Raw genomic sequence first — 19767 nt, 5'->3', positions numbered from 1 at the left:
CTCAGGCCCTCAGAGCAACTCCACAGGGCTACCAGGGGCAAAGCTTTGGGACTCCTTGGGACATGTGGACTCTAATATCTCTTCCAGAATAAAGTACATGGGATTCCACTTAACTAGAGCCAACCCCTGCTGTCTGGCTGTCTATCTATCACTTATCTATCCATCATCTATCACTTCTTTATTTATCTATCTATCTATCCATCCATGTGTCTATCTGTCTATTATCTATTGCTCTACCTATCTGTCATCTAGCTAGCCAGCTAGCTAGTTACATCTTTTTTGTTTTCAACCAATGGGCATGCTATCTGAGTAACAATCATTCATTCGGTCAACACAAATTTGCTGAGTAACTGCTATCTATATCCCAGTTCCAGGGGCTTGGGTACAATAGTGAATGGGACACAATCCCCTCCCGTCAAAAGTTTACAATCCTGATCCTGATAGAACACAGACACACACAGAGGCACTCACAGACAGACCACACTCATACATAGACCCGCTTACCCTCAGGCTCAGGCCCTGCACACCTGACACTTTCATCCACACCAACGGACACATTCTAACAGATGCACACATCAGCCTCACGTGCCCACACTCATTTGCACATGCAGAGAGCCTGTACCTTCTGGCCCAGCATTACATAGTTCCTACCTTGAATAACTTTGTAACAACCAACATTTGTTAACATGCCTTATTGACTAGGCATTATTTTAAGTGCATTATTGGCATTGTATTAGTCCACCCTCACATGAGACATTGAAAATAGGTACTGTTATTATCCCCAACATCGAGATGAGTAAACCAAGGCCTAAAGAAGATAATTACTCACCCAAGGGCCTATAGCTTTTAAATGCAGAATCAGCTCTTGAAACCAGGCAGCTAAACTTTGGAGCATATGCTCTTAACTAAACACTGTATTCTGACTCTGTTTATACATAACACTCACCACACTCACACACACAGCACCCATATATACACACATGTGTATGTGCATAAGATATATGCACCCACGTGCAGACAGGCATGTGGAAACATATACATACTGACTGACACTCACATGTGGACAGACATACACATTTGCCAACACAGAGGCCCTCACACATACACAGGCATTGACATTCATGGACATACAGATGCTAACATGTGTACACTGACTTATGCAGGGTTGTTTAGATGCAGACACATGCAGACCTTCACATACATCTCAATACAGAAAAAAAAAACACAGGGACACTCACATCTGATACTCATGCATGCACATGTGTACACATGCACATGAAAATGCACATGCATATCTACAAGACAGGACCTGGATCTAATTCTTTGAGAGCCAGGACTCCAGCCGTGTTTTCTCTCCCATTAGCTTTCTTCTCTCCCCACCCCCAGCACTGGGGCAAGAAAAAATCCAGCCCAGGGGACACGATGAAAATGAGCTCTGGACCTAGCATCTGGAAGTTCTGGAACAGAATGATGGCAACAGTGAGGTAGACCCGACCCACGTTCAGGAAGACCGGCCTCTTGGTCCTGAGCGAGCACCTGTAAGCAGCTGGTGGAGAATGCAAAGAGGCGTAGGGCAGCCCTGACCTCCAGGAGCTTAATGTCTCCTTGGGAAAACAGGCATGCAGGTCCTCGGCAGCAAAAACTAAGCAGTGTAAGGCTGAGACAGACACTGCAAAAGTCAGAGAAGGGAGAGTCCAGCTCAGTCTGGGAGAAGAGGGAAGGGTTTGATCCCAGTGAGTTTAGTCCCTTCATTTTACAGACGGAAACTGAAGTCCAGCAAAGAGAAGTGGCATGTCCATTCTTAATCCCTTAAAGATGCATTGTGATCTGGTGGGCATGAGTGTGACAGGGAGAAAGGTGAAGCTGGTCACCTGATGGGAGTTTGAAACGGGGACCCCAGAGGATAAATTTCATCCAACCTAACTCATTTGGTAATCTCTCCTTGTCCTGCCACTCTCCTCCAACCTCTTTCTCCTGTGAAGGACTGGAAATCACCCTCTTATTTTCCTTCCTCATCATATTAGATCCTCCCTTCTAAAACTCTATCAAATCCATTCAAGTCTCTTCAGCTCTACTGACTCATCTTTTCCAAACTACTGTCATCTCTCACCTGGACCACTATAATAGCTCCCTAAGTGGTATTTCTCCAATCACCATTCCCACTCCACTCTCTGGAGCTAGTGAGCCCTTGAAACAAAAGTTGCTTCCTTCTTCCAATCCTTCCAGCAGCTCTTTCCCTTCTATAGGATGATGTCTGCCTGCTTAGCTGGAAGACGAAGTCCTTCACTGTCAGAACCATTCCCTGACTCTCCAGCCTTAACCCTGTACTCATCCCCTTTCCAAACCATGTTCCTGCTACACAGAATTCCCATATCTCCCTGAGCTGTTCTATGTCACCCCACCTTACCTATGTATGTGCTGTTCTTGCTGCCTGGAAGGACTTTCTGGGGGTGCCAACTTCAGGACTCAACTTTGGGGCCATTTCTCCCATGAAGCCTTCCTGACCCTCCTGTCCAGTCTATAGGTGATTACACCCTGTTTTGTGACCCTTTCTTTACAGACCTTTATGATCACATGTATCATCTGCAGCTGAAATGACCTGTTTTACTGTCCCGCACCGCACACCTTTCACCTTAGTCTGTTAGTTCCTTGAGGACAGGGACTTTGCCATATCTAGACATCACTGACTGAATGAATGAAGAAACAGGCTGCATCCTTTCTCTATTCTTTTACCTTCGAAATAATCACACTGCCATCTTCCAGGAGAGGAAGAAACTGCTTAGTATCAGAAATAAAACAGACTTTCTCATGTGGCCAATTGTGGTGAAAAAGCCAAAAAAGAATGTGAGATAGGAATCCCGGGCTTGTTCTCAGACATCCACTCCCACCCCATTACCAGCCAGCCTCACAGAGGATCGATTTCTTTCCCCCTTAGTTCCCATCTTCTGTGGCTTCAGGGGAGGTTGGTTGGAAGTTTGAGTGTTTTGGGGGGCTGTGGTGAAACCATTATAGTGGCTATTGGTAGGGAGCAAGTTGAGAGACGCTCAAGAGTGAATACTATTTAATGGCAGGAAGGGGTGGGGGAAGCAGACCTGTTGGGAACATTCAACAACATCCTGACTGGCTACTCAAAGACACACAGGACTTTGTTGTTGACTGGAGTCTCTCTATATTGATATAGAACCCTACATTCCATTCTTCCTATCTCTTTGTAGTTTTGTATCCACTGACCATCCTCTTCCCATCACCTTTCCCCCCTCCCTTTACTAGTCTCCAGTAACCACTATTCTACTTCTACTTGTATGAGATCAATGGTTTTAGCTTCCACATGAGAACAGGTGACAAATGTTTGAGGTGGTGGATATACTAAGGGCCCTGATATGATCATTGCACATAGTATGAATGCACCCAAATATCCTATTGTACTCTATAGATATATACAATTATCGTGGGTCAATTAATAAAAATAAGTTTAAAAGAAAAGAGAAATAGAGAATAGAACAGTGATTACCAGAGGCAAGCAAAGGGAGGTGGGAGGGCCTTCCCCCCTTGGAAAGGTTTATAGACTGGTACAAAGTTACAAAGTTACAGGCATACAGGAGGAGTAAATTCTGGTGCCATAGGGTGAGAATAGCTGGTACTGTATGTTTAAGGATAGCCGGAAAACAGGATCTTGAATGTTATAACCACAAAGAAATGATAAATATTTAGGTAAAACATATGCTAACTATTCTGATGGGATCATTACACAATATATGTATGTATTGAAACAACAAACTGTACCCCATAAACATGCACAATGAAAAAAAGAGTAAAAAAAAGTTCATGGAAAGATTTGTGTTATCTTTCAGGAAAAAAAGAAAAAGCAAACCTGTAAAGAGCTTGGGAGATTAAGTCCAGAACTTAATGCATATGGCAGCCAATCAGCAATAAAATCTTAGAAAGTCATGGAGAGGGACTTTCAAACACAAAAGTATCAGAAAAAGCATTTGTTGTAGAGACCAACCAAAATACCGGATCTAGCAGTGGGATTAGCTTTGTATTATAGCTACTGCGTAGGTTGACCATGTTGGCAGAGACAGGGAGAGGCTGCACATATTTTGTCTCAATGCCAAAATATGACTCCACATTCATTGGGAAGAGGTACACTTTTAAAGGGCAGAGAAAGATCCCTTGGATTCTGGGTCCCAGACCATGCATGCAAGTGCTCCCAGTCCTTATGTGAAGATAGTAGCTGCCCTGACAACTCAGAGGGTTGCTAGAAAAATAAAGGAGACAGAAGATGTGAACTCACTTTGCAAAGCATAAAGCATCATGCACGTGGTAACTGCAGCAGCAGCAGCAGCATCACCAATACTGTCTTTCCCATTTGAATGGATTAGCTGCAGTTCACATCTCTTTATTTGCCCTCTTACCTCTTAGATGTGACCAAAAGCGGGCTGTTTTTTAAATCGTTGTGTTTGCCAGAAATAGGGCTTGTGAGAATGTGAGAAAGGGAGTTCCCCCTCCCTCAGTGCATGGAATAATATCTTATGAACACTCACACACAAATCAATGTGCCAAACATTTTACATGTATCATCTAATTTGTTCCTCACAATAGTCCTTTGAGACAGAGGTTGTTATTCCATTTCAAAGAGGAAGAAACTGAGGCACAGAGAGTTTTAAGGAACTCCTCAACATCATACAGATAACATATGCCTGCCATTTATTTGGTGTCTAAAGGTGGGTCAGCACTTCAAATTTCACATTTTACAGATGGGGAAGGGAGATTCAGGAACACTAGGCAATTTGCTCAAAGTTACAGTTAGGAAGTGACAGAATCCAAGATTGGAACTCAGGTTTGCTTAAATGTAATACAGGTGCTCTCTCTTTTTGCCACACTGCTTCCCTGCGTGACACCGGCTGCTCTGCAATGACAAACGAAAACCTACCTCAGAATTTTGGCAAAATATATGTGTATGCATGTATGTGTGTGTGTGTGCATGCGTAAGTGCACACGTGTGTGTGCATGGGTATGCATGTGTGTGCACATATGTGCCTCTGAGTGCATGTGGTGGCAGCTAATGGTTAACTGTGGCAAGACTAAATGGTATTAAAACCACTCTTTCTGAGGCATCATCAAGATCCTCTCACTCTTAGCAGGAACTCAGAAAAGTCATTGGATGTGAGAGACCAAGAGGAGCTTGACAGATGATCTAATGAACCCCCTCTTTGTGTCCACAAGGAAACTGACACCCAGAGTGCACTGGACCAGGAATCAAGAAATTCATACTTTGGTCTGACTTTTGCTGATGTGAGAGTTCAAAAATGCCACTTAACTTCCCTTGGGTCATCTGTAAATTATGATAATGATACTTCCTCTGCTATCCTGGGCGATCTCTGATTATGTTGTTGACAAGCTTTGATGATGTGTGTTGACAAACCTTCCTGCCCCAGCACAGCCCTCTTTTATTCAGTCTGGTGCTGTCTCAAGACAAATTCCCACTGGCAAATTGGCCTCAGAGGCCTCTGGTTGCTTCAGAACCTGGGAGAGCGCCTCTCTCATACTGAAATACCAGGCAGGGAGGTGGTTCAGAACTCAGAGATGGCTTGGAAGAAAACTGCCTTCCTCGATTCCTTCAGGCTCTTTCTGAAGAGCCTGGTGAGCCCAGCTGTTCCTCAGTCTTCAGGGACACAGGAGAACTAGTTTTCCTGGTCAAGTGTTCCTCTCCAGTTGGAACTCCTCAGGTGCAAAAATAACACTTAGGGTCTTGTCCTCAAAATAGTCCTGTCTGTGTTGCTCTTGCTGGTGGTGACAATAAATGTGACTGTGATAAACAAGGTGATGTCACTTTGTAGCCACATCATGCTTTTACTATGTTTTATCAGCATATAAAATATACAAATCATGCACATATATCACCTGATACATTTTAACAAAATGAACACTCCCATGTAATTAGCACCCAGTTCAAGAAATAAAATAGTAACCACTCCCCAGAAGCCCCCTCTTGCCCTGCCAGTTCCTATGCCTCCCACGGTCAACCACTATCCCTACTTCTACCACCACAGAGTAGTTTTTGAATTTTATATGAAAGGAATCATACAATATATATCTTTGGAGACCAGCTTTTTATGTTTAACATTATCTTTGTAAACTTGATCCATGTTGTTGAGTTTTTTATACTTTGATCATTCTAATTGCTGACATTATTCTATTGGAAGAATAAAGCCTAGTTTATTGATCCATTTTACTGTTGATAGGCATGTGGGTAATTTCCAGCTTTCAGCTATTGGGAAGTGTATGAGTCCACTTCTGTTGCTTATAACAGAATACACAGAACTGGGTACTTTGTAAGAAAACTAAATTTATTGCTTACAGTTTTGGAGGCTGGGAAGTCCAAAGTCCAGGGAACACATCTGGTGAGGGTCTTCTTTGATGATGGCTTTACAGGGATCTCACATGGCAGAAAAAGAGCAGAGAGAGAGAGAGGCTCTCACATACTCTCCTTTTAAAGCCCTTAGATCCACGCCCCTGACCACCATTATTAATCCATTCTAGGGCATGATCCTACAATCTAATCACCTCTTCAAGGCCCTGCCTTTCAATTACCATAGTAGGATTTCCCACCCTCTTAACATTGTCACTGTGGGTGTCAAGTTTTGGGGGACAATCAATACAAGGCAGGAGGCATGCTGCTTTCTTGTACATGCCTTTTGGTGAACACATGTACCCGTTGCTGTTGGAGGGTGTATATTCAGCTTTACTAGATAAGGCCAAGCAGTTTTCCAAGGTGGTTTGTTGTGCTTCCACCAGACATAATGGTTTTTAACATTCCAAGATTCTTTAGCCTCCAATATGTCTAGTAACTATTGACTCCACTTCCTTTGCTTCTTTGAACACACCTACATCTTTTCCCCCTCCAGGGCCTTTGCACACGTTGTTCTCTTGGTTGTCATAATCTTTCCACCTGATCTTCACACGGGAAAGTCCTCACCCTTTAAGCCTTGGCCCTGTGACTATTGTACTTACCACTTTACACACATCTAGCCCACAAATGGTTAGCCCTAAACAAATGTTAGCTAATATTGCTGTTGTTGCAATAGATAGTCTTTAAGTCTCTTTTTCCAAAATTCTGTGATTCTGGGAAGTCAGATTTTCTGACTGTTATCCTGTGTGCTGTTCCAGATGTGCTCCCAAGAGTTCTAAACCCCCCAAAGGTGAGGGACCACTGGAGGCCCGGTTTCTCCGGGTCCCCAGCTGTGAGCATGTGAGGTCTGTGCTGTCCCTGTTCTCTGCCAAACTGCCAACAGAGGGCACTGTTGGAACACATCTGCAGAAGGAGGGAGGAGTTGGTCAGAGTTTGGATGACACAGAGAGCCGGAAGGGACCTTAAAAACCCATTTAGACCCAAACCTTCATTTCACAGATGAGCAAACAGATGCCAGACAGGAGATGTGACTCGCCCAAGGTCACACAGCTACTGCGTGGCAGGAGGAAATGATTCTTAGCCCCGTGGCATTCTCCACTCTGTGGGGGAGTCACCAAGCACCGAATGAGACGGCTCCCTGAGAGCTGCAGCTTTGAGCCTGCCGAGGCTCCTCTTTGCCAAGCCCCTCGCTGCCCGGGGTTTTCTCCTTTCTCCCTCCTATTCCATGAGAGAGAGGATGTAGATGTTGGAGGGTGGACAAAGCACACACTGCCCCTTCGATTCTACAATGATCTTTGAGAAAGCATTTTACTTTCCTTAATAATAGCTACCAGTTATTGGGAACGTTCTAGGTGCCAAATAATACGTTTCATGCATTACACGCATTACCAGGAATGGTTTGGGGTTAATTATTATCTCTCTTCTGGGAGTCTTTCCCTGATCTCCCCATTGAAAGAGCCCTCTGTCCTCCCATTTCCTCTCTATCACATCACCTGATTTATTTTCTTCACAGTTCTTATAATTATTTTGCTTATTTACTCATCTACTTATCTATTGTCTGCTTCAACTCCTCCTCTCCCCCCAGTAGACTCTGAACTTCATGAAAGAAGGAGCTAGACAGGCCTGGGTTCAAATCCTAGCCCATCCACTTACCAGCATTATGGCCTTGCATTAGTCACTGAAATTCTCTGAGGTCATTTCTCCCTTTGCAAAATGAGGATTTATGTTTGGCCAAAGTTCTTGATTCCTTTGGGCCCCAGTTACCAAATCTAAGGGAGGATGATAACCCTTCATCCATTGGAGACAAGAGCCTGACACGATGCTCTGAAGGTCTTGGAGCAACGGTCAAAGGAGATCATGTTGGCATGGCCCCAACTAGGGGGCCATGGCTAGGCACCTGGTTTTCCAGATGCAAATGGAACAGAAAGGAAGAGAAAATTGAAAGATTTGAACCCAGGAAGCCAGGTCTCAGAGTCCACACTGTTAACCATTATATTATATGCCTTTTTGACCCAAGACGTGTCTATGCCCTCAGTTTCTCTGGTCTACAACCAATGTGTCAGTTACCAAACTTGGGCTTCACGTATCTTATTCCAGGGTTTCTCAAGATGAGCACTATTTACCACTTTAGAGCTGAAGCATCCGCGGCTCGGAGAGGTTAAGTTACCTGCATGCAGCTGAGCAGAGTTTGAAACAAGCCTGATCCCAAACCCCAAGCTTGTTTCACTTCAGTCTGTTACATGCCTAGAGCAGCCAATCCTTCTGTCCCTGACAGCTGCTAGAATCCAGCCAATAAATTGCCAGTGGACTGCCAACAAATTCATGATGAAGGACCCATAGGATGTTTCATGGGATAGCTCCATTCATTCTGGATGTGTCTGCTTCCTAGCATCTCCTGAGATTTGTCTCTATCCCCAAACTAAACTCCAAGGCTGTCACTTCCCTTCACTTGTTATTGCCCTCAAATGTGTTTATTTTCCTTTGGCCCAGAAAAGTCCTCACCCTTGGCAGCCAGAGTGATGAATCACATGGTGGCTTTTCACCTCCCATCAGTACTAGGCAAACAGATCAACACGAGCAAGAGTCTCTTCCTACACCTCTTGGAACTCACTGCTGTTATGGCCTGCACCGAACTTTGGTATTTATGTGTCTCTCTCTACCCCTCTAACTTGTAAACTTGTAGAAAGAATGACCATCTCACTCACCTAACACATCTAGAGTAGAAGCTGGCACTTAAAGAGACTTCATAAATGTTTGTTGAATAAGTAGATAAATGAATAGATGAATGGATGGATGGATGGATGAGTGGATGGATAAATAGATTGTTGGTTGAATGGATGGATAATGGGGGGGTGGATGTATGAGAGGATGAATGGGTTGATGGGTGAATGGATGGACGGGTGAATGTACCAGCTATCACTCAATGCAACTACTTTTCACCACCACCTGCATCCAAACCCTGTTCAGCTCCTACTCAGACAGATGTAACAGCCTCTTTAAAGACTCTTCACCTCCATCCACCCCCCATCTGTTATTCGCACAGCATCTAGAGAAATCTTCACAAAGATGCACATCTCATCATGTCAGCCTTGCGCTACCTCACCTAATGGTTTCCCACCACCCTTAGAATAAAATCCACATTCCTTCTTGGGGATTACATGGCCCTGCAAGCCGTGGTATCTGTTGACTGCTCCAGCTTCATTCCACGTCAGCCTCCTCATCACCAATGATAACTGGGCACCCCAGCCATCTTTAATTTCCTAGAATAAGCCCATGTTTTTCCTGCCTCAGGGTCTGTGTCTGAATTTGCTGTTCTCTCTGCCTGGAATGCACTTCCTCTGACTCTTTGCATTGCTGACTCCTCTTTTGGGTCTTAGCTTCTAAATAAACTTTTGAGGAAATCTTCTCATTCCCTCCCCCATCTAAATTACACCCCCACATTTTCTTTATAGCACTTATGTGGTACATCTGTATTCATCATGGCACTTTGTTGAACATTTGCAGCATTATTTGTTAATGTCTGTCCTCCCAGCTAAACTCTAAGCTTTAAGAAGGCAGGGAGAGCAGAGGCCATGTCTATTTAACTCACTGCTGTATCCTTAGCACTTAGTGGATAGGAGGTACTAAAAATATTTTTAATAGGTAGGTGGATAAATGGATGGGCAAGCACAGGATATGTTCTGAGATTTCATCAGGCTGAGCACACTTCGGGTACTGCATGAGAACAATTTCCTTTTCACTGAGCACCACTGATAAATAAGTTTAGGTACAGAATCATGGAATCTGATTACTGTGGAACTGGATGGAATTTCTTTGATTATCAAGTTCAACTTTTACATTTGGAGAGATGGAGCCCAAGAGTGGAAGACAGCTGCCCAGGGTCACTGTGGTAGGGACTGCTAGTGGCCTAAGCAATAGCTGTTCTCTTCTTCATCCTTACAAGCAGAATCCAGATTTTGCTGCTGGTGGTAATAAGCCCAGGTTTAAAAGACTACATTTCCCAGCCTCCCGTTTAGAGGGGTCACGTAAGTTCTAGCCAGTAAGATGTAAGTGGGAGCTGTTAGATGTGGCTTCCAGAAAATCTTAAAAGAGGGCACACCCTTTACCTTTTCCCCCTTTCTTCTTCTGGAATACAGTGTGAAGGCCAGAGCTAGGATGGCCATTCTGTGCTCATGAGATAATCCTCATGACTGAAGCCGCATGTTAAAGAGAGTAGAGCACAGAGCTAGGAGTCTGGATTATTGCTGGCATCGGGGACCTACCACTCTAGCCCTGGACAAAAATGAACCCCTGTTTTGAATAAGCCATTGTTATTTGGATTTTCCTTTATGTGTAGCCAACTCGATCCATAACCGATATGGTGAGTAATGGAGTTAGTGGCACAGCTTGAAACCAGGGACTTGAAACTAGGGATCCTGACTCCATATCAAATGCCCCTTTCATTGGGATGGCAAGTAACCATGGGCGTGATTAAGGAAATGCTGTCCTGGAGACATTTCTGCAATACAGCTGTTGTCAATTGTCCCCAAAATAGCAGCTTTGGTATCACCTGGGAACTTGTTAGACATGCAAATACTCAGGCCCCACACAGACCTACCAAGTCAGAAATTCTGTGATGGGGCCCAGCAACTGGCACTTTTCACAAGCTTTCCAGATGATTCTAATGCATAATAAAATTTGAGAACCACCACTGAGGTCATGCTGTAGTACCACTTAAAGAAAGCACAAGTAAAGTAGGTCAAGTCTGCAGCCTGGTGAGGCTTCTGTGGAATACCGAGGGTGCAGAAGTCACTTCCAGGGCAGACAGACGGGAGTTCTCACCAAGTTCAAGAACTTATGGATTCCCATGGGCAAAATAGTCACATTATACCTTCATTTTTATTCACTTGCTATTCAGAGTGAGGTCTGCAGATCAGCAGCACTGGCTTCACCCGGGAGTTTATTGGAAATGCAGAATTTCAGGCCCCACCCCAGACCTACTGAATCGGAATCTGCATTTTTATAACAATCCCCAGGTGGATCATACATATATTAAAATTGAAATGCCCAACCCAGTGAAGACTGGGGATAGGGACACGGTGGTTTGGGTCCTGCTCCCTAGAAACACATGCATGAGCTGCTTATGGGAAAATCGCACCCATGCTTGGTGCCAGACAAAGGAAATGGGGACACAAAGCTGACAATCAGAGTAGCTGCCACGTGGCTCCTGTTACCTGCCCATCCATCCACCACTTTCTCCATCTCGCTGTCTTCGTTCTTAACACCCTCCCCTTCATCTGCAGCCTGGTGGTTAAAAGAGAGTTCTGGAGTTGGATTTGCCTTGATTCAACCTTACGACTTCTTGCTGTGTGTGATCTTTGAGTGTGAGCCTTGGCACTGACTTCCTGGAGTTGTCATAGAGATTAAATGGGTTAATATTTCTAAAACACCTAGACCAGAGCTTCTCAATCTCGGATCCACATTAGCATCACCTGAGGAACTTTTGAAAAGTACTGATGGCTGGGCCACCACAAAACAATTAAATAAGAGTCTTTAGGGGTGGAGGCCAGCATTCATCTTAAACACAAGCCTCTGCAGATTTTTTTAACGTGCAGCCAACATGGAGAGCCACTGAGGCAAAGCAATGCCAGGCACATGGTAAGTGCTCCATGAATGCTAGCTGGTGCTATTCACACTGTGTACCCTTCCTCACACACACACACACACACCAGACTCTCTTATGCCTTTGTTCCAGCTTTACCCTTTGCCTTAAATGACCTGTTGCTCCCGGATGGCAAAGAGCCATTCTTCCAAGATTCTGCAAGATGCTAACCACCTTCAGGAAGCTTTCCTGATTCCTCCAAACTGAACTGCCCACTCTCCTCTGGGTTGCAGTGGAGCTGAGCTGATAATACAAGTGCTCACTTTACCCTTTTGTGGAGTATTTGATCTACCCTGGGCATTGTGCTGGGTCATGTATACATTTTCTTTTCTACTTCTCACAACCACTCTGTGAGATAGGTAGCATTAAAAGCTCCATTGTATACAAATGAGGAGATAAGAGTTCATACAGGTGCAGTGAAATGCCTGAGATCACCCAGCTGGTAAGCTGGGGAGGTGATATTTGCACTCAGACCCAGCTGCTCCAGAGCCTGGGCTCTACCCCCTACCCCACCCTGCCATTATCTGTCTGCATGTCTGTCTTCTGCTAATGTATCTCATGATTTTCAAGGACAAGGACTGTGTATAATTTATTATGGTATTTCTAACACCTGGGACATATTATGCACATAATAATGATTTAATTAATTAACTGTCAGGGTAGGGTGTGACATATATTCACCACCTACTGCATGCCGGGTAATCTACTTACAACTTTCCCAATGTTGGGAACAAGAAGATAATAGAGTTCAAACCCAAGAACCATGGTAGCAGTTTCCCTGGGATCAAAGACTGCCCAAAGGATGCCGGCACTAGTGACCTCAGGCAAGTCATGTAAACTCTGTAAAAGGGGACGGTACATGTGGCAACTTCACTGGATTGAGTTTATGTATAAGACACCAGCACAGTGCCTGGCATGCAGCAAGGGCTCAGTAATTATAAGCTGCTATTGGCATCTCGTTTTATCCTAACAGTAATCCAGTGAGGTGGATATTGTTACCATATTTTTATTTTCTTTTTTAGGTGAGGCAACTGATTCTCAAAAGTTGCCACTTGTCAGAAGCAGACACTAGACCTCAGGTCCATCTGACGTTAGCGTCTGGGCTCCTTTCTCTCCAGGTTCTCTCAGGCAGACAAAATGGTTCAGTGACCTTTGGAGGAGGAGCAGAGAAGAGAACAGCTTGCTTGGAAGGAAGAGGCTGCCTCAAGCATCCAGGCTCAGAGGGAGATCCCATCCTCTGCCATCCCCCGCATCTCTGCGGTGCCCGGGAGAGAGCTGGCTGGCAGCTACTGCACAGGCTGGAGACCCCCAGGCCTGGAGGGCTGATGGCTGTGTTTGCAGAGTGCTGGAAGAAGCAGGAGAGGGGGGTGGGTCAAGTGTGGAGTTGGAGGGGGCAGGGGCTGGGGGAGGAGAGGGGGCAGTGACAGCAGAGGGTGATTTTCAAGAGCAGATGCAAAGGTGTCTAGGACAGTGGGGGGGCAGGGAACTAGGGGGCTGAAGAAGGCCTCGTGGTGCTGAGCTCCATGTGGAAGAGCTGTTGCCATGACAACGCTGAGAGCCAGATCGATATGCTTGGCATTGGACAGAGCGCTCAGTCCCTGCCAGCTCCCTCCCCCTCCTCTGCCCTGAAGCAGGGAGTGTGTGGGTGAGTGTGGGGGGAGGGCAGGGATCACGCTTCAGTCCCCAGAGCCTCCCAGGGTGATGACAGGGGTCTCCAAGGCCCAGGGAGAGGGATCTGGTGGGGAGCAGACGGGATCCTTCTGCCTCCTCCATGCGCTTTGACTTGGGAGAGATGAGACAAGGAGGGAGGACAGGGTTCCCCTGAGAGCTGGGGAAACCTCCTGGCTGTTGTCACTGGGGCTCAAGGGTACAGGAGCCAGGTGTCACCTCCCTCCCCTCAGTCATGCCAAGAGACCCACAAAGGTGATCACAAGGATGAGTTCAGATTCCCTTCTAGGCATCCTTTTCACCACGTGGAAAACTGCAGCAGGGAATAGATTTCCTCTGAGGTTACTTCCAACTCTAAAAGCAATGATTTTTTTTCCCTCTTCTATTAGCCTTATGAGGCAGGGTCACCCTTCTGGTAGGACTGCAGAAGTAGAACCTTCTGGAATCCCCTGCCTCAATACACATCTCCCCACTGGTCAGTCAAAAGGGTCCAAAATTCCATTCAAGGGTTATTTCTTTGAGCTTCTTGTAAAAATGCTAATACCCCCAGCATAGGACAATGTGCTAATGTATTACCCAGGGTCAGGCTGAGGCTCGGGAGTTCTCAGACCTGGGGTAGAAAGCTGTGTCCTCTGCTGACTGACTCTGATCCTGGCAAGTTATGCAAATTCTCTGAGCTGTAGCCTCCTCTGAAGAATAGGTTTTGGAGGAATATTAATACAAGGCGGTACTGAGGGCATTAAATAAGATGATGAAAATCAAAATATACTTAAAAGCAGAAATCATCATGTAAATATTTTAAAATTATCTGTCACCCCTGAATGAATCTGACCATCAGCCCCGACAGGGAAGGGGTTTTCCCTAGCATGGTGAGATGGGAGCAAGTCATGAGCATCTACTAGGTGTGAAGTGCTTGCTAGTTTTTATCCAATTGGATCTCTTCAACAACCCTGGTGGGCATACTGTTCCCATTCTTAAGATGAAGAAACTGAGTCTCAGAGAGGTTAAGTGCATTTATTGCCAAGGTCACACTGGAAGCCAGGAACCAGGTCTGGATTTGAACTCAGGCATATCTCTGATTCCAAAATCTTCATTGAAAGTGTAGTTGTAGATTACAGTCACTAGTCCTAGGGGGGCCAAGGAGTAGGAGCCATATTGGCATAAAGATGTGAGAGGTTTTGTCAAGTAAGGCAGTGGGAGCAGGCTGGTGAGGAGATTGAAGATCTATTTTACCCCCCTCCCCTGCGAGGGGCCCAGAAGGAGAAGCTCTCAGAGCTCAAGTTCAAGTGGATGCATCAGGGGTGAACAGATGTGAACAGTTTGTTGTTGATTTCAGGGAGGGAGTGCATAAAAGAAGAAGGGAGGGAAGGAAGGAAGGAAGGACAGAAGGGAGGAAGGGCAAGCAAGAAATCCTGGCTCCAGTGTAATGAACCTCTTCTTTCTCTAGTCCAAAGGCTATAGAATTTCTCTAAAGGTGCCGCCTGGACAATCAGAGAGGTCCCACCCAGTCACTTCCAACTTCCCATTTCCCTCAGGATCTGGCCTCCTTGAAGTGCAGAGGTGAGAGGGAAGAAGGATGCATTTCAGAACAAAGCAAGAAGTTGACACAGACTGGGGCTTTTCCAGAAGGCAGAAGGGAGCAATCCTCAGCCTGAAAAGAGGACTAGGGACAGAATGAACCACACAGGCTCCTGAGCACCCAGGAGATTTCAAGAAGCTCAAAGTTGCCAAATGCCTGACAGTGGCTCCTGAGCTTCCAGACTGGGGCTGTTACAGTGTGTGGGAGGTGGTGGGTGGGAGCTGGCCCTGAAGGGAAGGAGAAGGGGGCTTGGGGGGAGAGGGTTGGCACCAGGAGAAGGCAGCTCTACTAGCTAACAGGGCTGCCGATGCCAGCCTTCTGCTGTATACTTTGGTTTGAAAATGAATACATTTTTAAGAAAGGAGTAAGTTTTGCTTTTCTTTGAAAGTGAACAAATTTACACGGTGGTAAACTTGCCTGTTAGGAGTGATCCTGGGTTCTGCTCCTGGTCCAGCCTCTTGTAAACTGTTCAACCCCATCAAGATATCGGTTTCTCCCTCTGAAAAGTGGGCACAGGGAACATCTACCTTGAAGGGTGGTTGCAAGGATTCAATGAGATGATGTGTGAAGGGTAGCTTGAAACGACTTCTGTTTTACAACTCTGATGTGCAAAGGGGCTACATGGGATTTCTCCTAAAATCTCGGGGTCCTGATGGGGGGCAGCAAAGGGCTTTGGGCACCTAAGAAGGACACATACCTAAGGTTGTGAGGAAGAGACTGTGCAAGTTGATGAGGGTGGACATGGTGTTCTGCAAGAACAGCATTTCCTTTCCACAGGGCAAGATAACATTAGCCCCATTTTACAGATGAAGGGACTGAGGCTTAGAGAGAAGTTGATATGTACCCAAGTTCACCTGGTCACCAAGCTCCACCAAGTTGTAGAACCAGAATGCAAGTCCAGGTGTTTCTACTTTCCAAGCCTAGGACTTTCCCATACTGTCCCCATAGAGAGGGCAGCACTTGAAGGCAGGCAACCCTGGGTGCCACTTACACATTTGTGACTTTAGGCAAGGGACTTCACCTCTCCGAGCCTCAGTTTCCTCATCTGTAAAGCAAGGATTGGATAAGCTAGCTTATAGAAGAGAGTCTAGCCGTTTCAGATGCACAATGGGGGTATTGGAAAGATGCTTGTTCTGAGAGCCAGGAGTCTTCTGGTCTTGCCTCTATTGACCTTGCTGTGAAATCCTGGGAAAGTCACGGTCTGTCTGGAGCACTAGAATTCCCAGGGGAACTTTAAACACACGGGGGATTCACCCTCCTCTCTGGATAGTCTAAATTAGTTGGTCTGGGACAAGGCTGGCACATCCGGATTCTCTTAAGCACCCCAGGTGCTTTAAATGTGCAAACGGAGTTGAGATGACAACAGCGATTCTCAAAGATTGGTCCCTGGACCACTGGCATTAGCAGAACCTGGGAACTGTTTAGAAATGCAAAGTCTCAGGCCTTCCATGGACCTACAAAATCAGAAATTTGGGAGATGAGCCCAGAAATCTGTTTTTATAAGCCCCTCAGGTGATTCTAATGTATGTTCAATTTTGAGAGCACCTGGGCTACAAAGACACATCCTATACATTTTAAGTCATGAGCATCAGAGGGGCAAAATGAAAGAACTAGGTAAGAACAGGAAAGAGTTGGATGAAATTGGGAAAGCAAAGCAGAATGGAAGAAAAGTCCCAAAGAATCAAGAGGTGGCCTTGGCTTCGTCCCTGGGTGTGTTGGCGTTGCAGGTTATGAAATCTGCTAAAAAATTTAAACGATCTCTAAGGAAATGCTTCTGAAAACGGGGCGTGCAGTGGGAGTGGTTGAAGCCACAGAATAAGGACGGTGCATCTTCCTGGAAAGCCAATTTACCAGAAGATGTTTTAGGGGGAGAAAAAGTTAAATTATTCCACCAGTGAGTAATAGAAAACATGACTGTTAGATTAAAGCAAACAGATTAAATCACCTGCTTATATACTTTTACGATAAAAGAAAAGCTCAAAGACATTTCATACTTGTAGCTGGGAGTTTTAGACTGAAGCCTCAGACCCCAGGGGTGAAGGTGAGGTCCTAGTTCCCTCTTCCTCGCCCTGTGAACAACCTGGGTGGGAAATACAACCATTTACTGAATTAATGGATTGATTGATTTATCAAGTGCTTGATTAGACGAGTGATTGTGTTCCTACCTGTGCCAAACACTATATACTAGATACCAAGAATACACCAAGAACAAAAATAGGCAGAGTTTCTGCTCTGGAAAAGCTTATAGTGTAATTGGCCGGGGGGATGGGGTGGTAGTTGGCAGGATTGGACATTAATCCAATTATCACACAAATAGATACATAATTACAAACTGTGATGAGTGTTCTGAACACAAAGGCAAAGAGAGGTCTAAGAGCATGTGACGGGGGACCAGAGCTAGAGTGAGGTCAGGAAAGGCTTCTCAAGGAAGTGACATTTGAACTCTGACGTAGAGATACCAGTGAGAAGCGCTGTTCCGGGGGGTGGGGTTAGAGCAGCCATGACTTGCTCACTCTGGCTTCTCCACCCAGAACTCTCTTTCTCCTGCGTCTATTTAACCCTGGCCCTTCCAGATCAAGCCGGGTCCCCTCTAGGAACCATTTCCTGACCACTGACCACTCTGACCTCTCCATCCTCTGTATTCCCATGGTTTCTTCTTCCAGCACCCACTGGAATTACCAACTCTTAATTTCTGTCATTTGGGCTCCACGGACATTTTTTCCATATCCAGATAACACTAACACCAGGGTTGACTTAATCATGTTCTTCCATTTTTATTTATAGAAATGTATTTTAAAACTTTTATTCAACATCTTTATAGGAAAACCATAAATAAATTATGCCATAAGTATGCCACAAGTAAAAGGGAACTATTAAAATAAGTGCCTCTCCCTTTGTTATAGAGGGTTTTAGAGGCATATCGGTACTAACAGACTTTCTCCTCGACACGTCACAAAGACTGAAGAAAATACGAAAGGGGAAAGTATTGTCACTCTGATTCACTAGCTGTCCATGCAGCTCCTGAAATAACTTCATGCTCTGCTAATGGTACACGGTGTTGTATTTCTGTTATTGCTTGTCCACCTCGTGTTTTGTTTTATTTTCAGGAGGATGTCAGGGCTCTCTAACAAAACAGTAAAACCCTCAAGGACAGCGGCTCTTTTACATATCCCATAGCGCCTACAGTAAGTGTTCAAATGTTTCTTGTTGAAGAGGAATTTTTTTTGACTTGCCATGACCCACGAGCGCTGAGATTTGTTGAGTCCTTCATCTCTTCCATGAACTGTGCGAAATGCTTTATGTGTGGAAACTTCTTTTCTTTCTCACTGCAGTAGCATGGTCTTTTCAGTTCTACAGAAGAAGAAGGTGACGTTCAAGAGAGAAAAAGACTTGGTTAGGGTTATGCAGGAATTAAGAGGCGATGCTGAGCCTAGAGCCCAGGACTGACACTGCAGTGCTCATGGTCACTGCAGCCAGCTAACTCAGATCATCTGGACACAGAGACGGCTGTTCAGGTTCAAATCACAGACGTTTATTCTGATTAACAGTGCTCACCTTTGCAGAGGGGTCCCATCCCACAGGACTCTTATGAAAATAAAATGAGAACACAGATATGAAGAAGTGTGAACCAAAGATGATGCCAAGTATCACTGACAACTAGTTAGCTCAGTCAAGTCCGTTATAAAACGCTCCTCACCTGCTCTGCTTCTATAGCTCCCCATTGTCTACTGCATGGATCTCAGGCACTTGATTCATCATGACAAAATTCACCATATACATTACCTGTACTCTTGTTAATATTAAACAATTGGACTTTAATTTGAATGCATTAATATGGTTCAAAATGCAAAAGCTATAGAAGGGTATACAGCAAAAACTCTTCTATCCACCCATCCACCCTGTGAACCAAGTCTCCTTTGCAGTGGTTCCCAATCTTTTGATATTACAAATAATACAGCAGGAATCATCTTCCAATTGCAATATTAATGACACAATATCTTTCTTTAAACTGTTTTGAGAAAAATTTCTCCCATCCTAGCAATACAAGTATCTATGAAATCATAGATTAGATGGGCTAATTATATATTTTTCTAATTCACATTAAAGTAAGTAGTATAATTAACCCATAACTAGCTAAATAGCAGTGCCTGTCTCTGTATCACATATGATCATTTTTCTTAGTCGCTGTGCCATGCATCCACTATTTAGAGGAACACTGGCCTCCCAGATACGTTCCAAACTCCTTGGCCAGGCACGTAAGGCTCTTCCCTCTACCTCCCTCCCCAAACTCGTTTCCCAGATACCTTACCCCCTAGCCCTGCTGGATCATGTGCTGTTTTAGGCTCATAACAAGCATGGCCATGCCCCAGACTTTGCACATGCTGTTCCCCTGCCTGGAATAACATGTCCATCTTGTTCCTTGGAAAACTACTATTATCCTTTCAAGTCACAGTTTAAGTCCTTCCC

This window comes from Cynocephalus volans, chromosome 6 (assembly GCF_027409185.1).
Source record: "Cynocephalus volans isolate mCynVol1 chromosome 6, mCynVol1.pri, whole genome shotgun sequence".
NCBI classification, from domain to species: domain Eukaryota; kingdom Metazoa; phylum Chordata; class Mammalia; order Dermoptera; family Cynocephalidae; genus Cynocephalus; species Cynocephalus volans.
The sequence above is the reverse complement of the archived record's forward strand: the minus strand, read 5'-3'. Positions refer to the sequence as shown.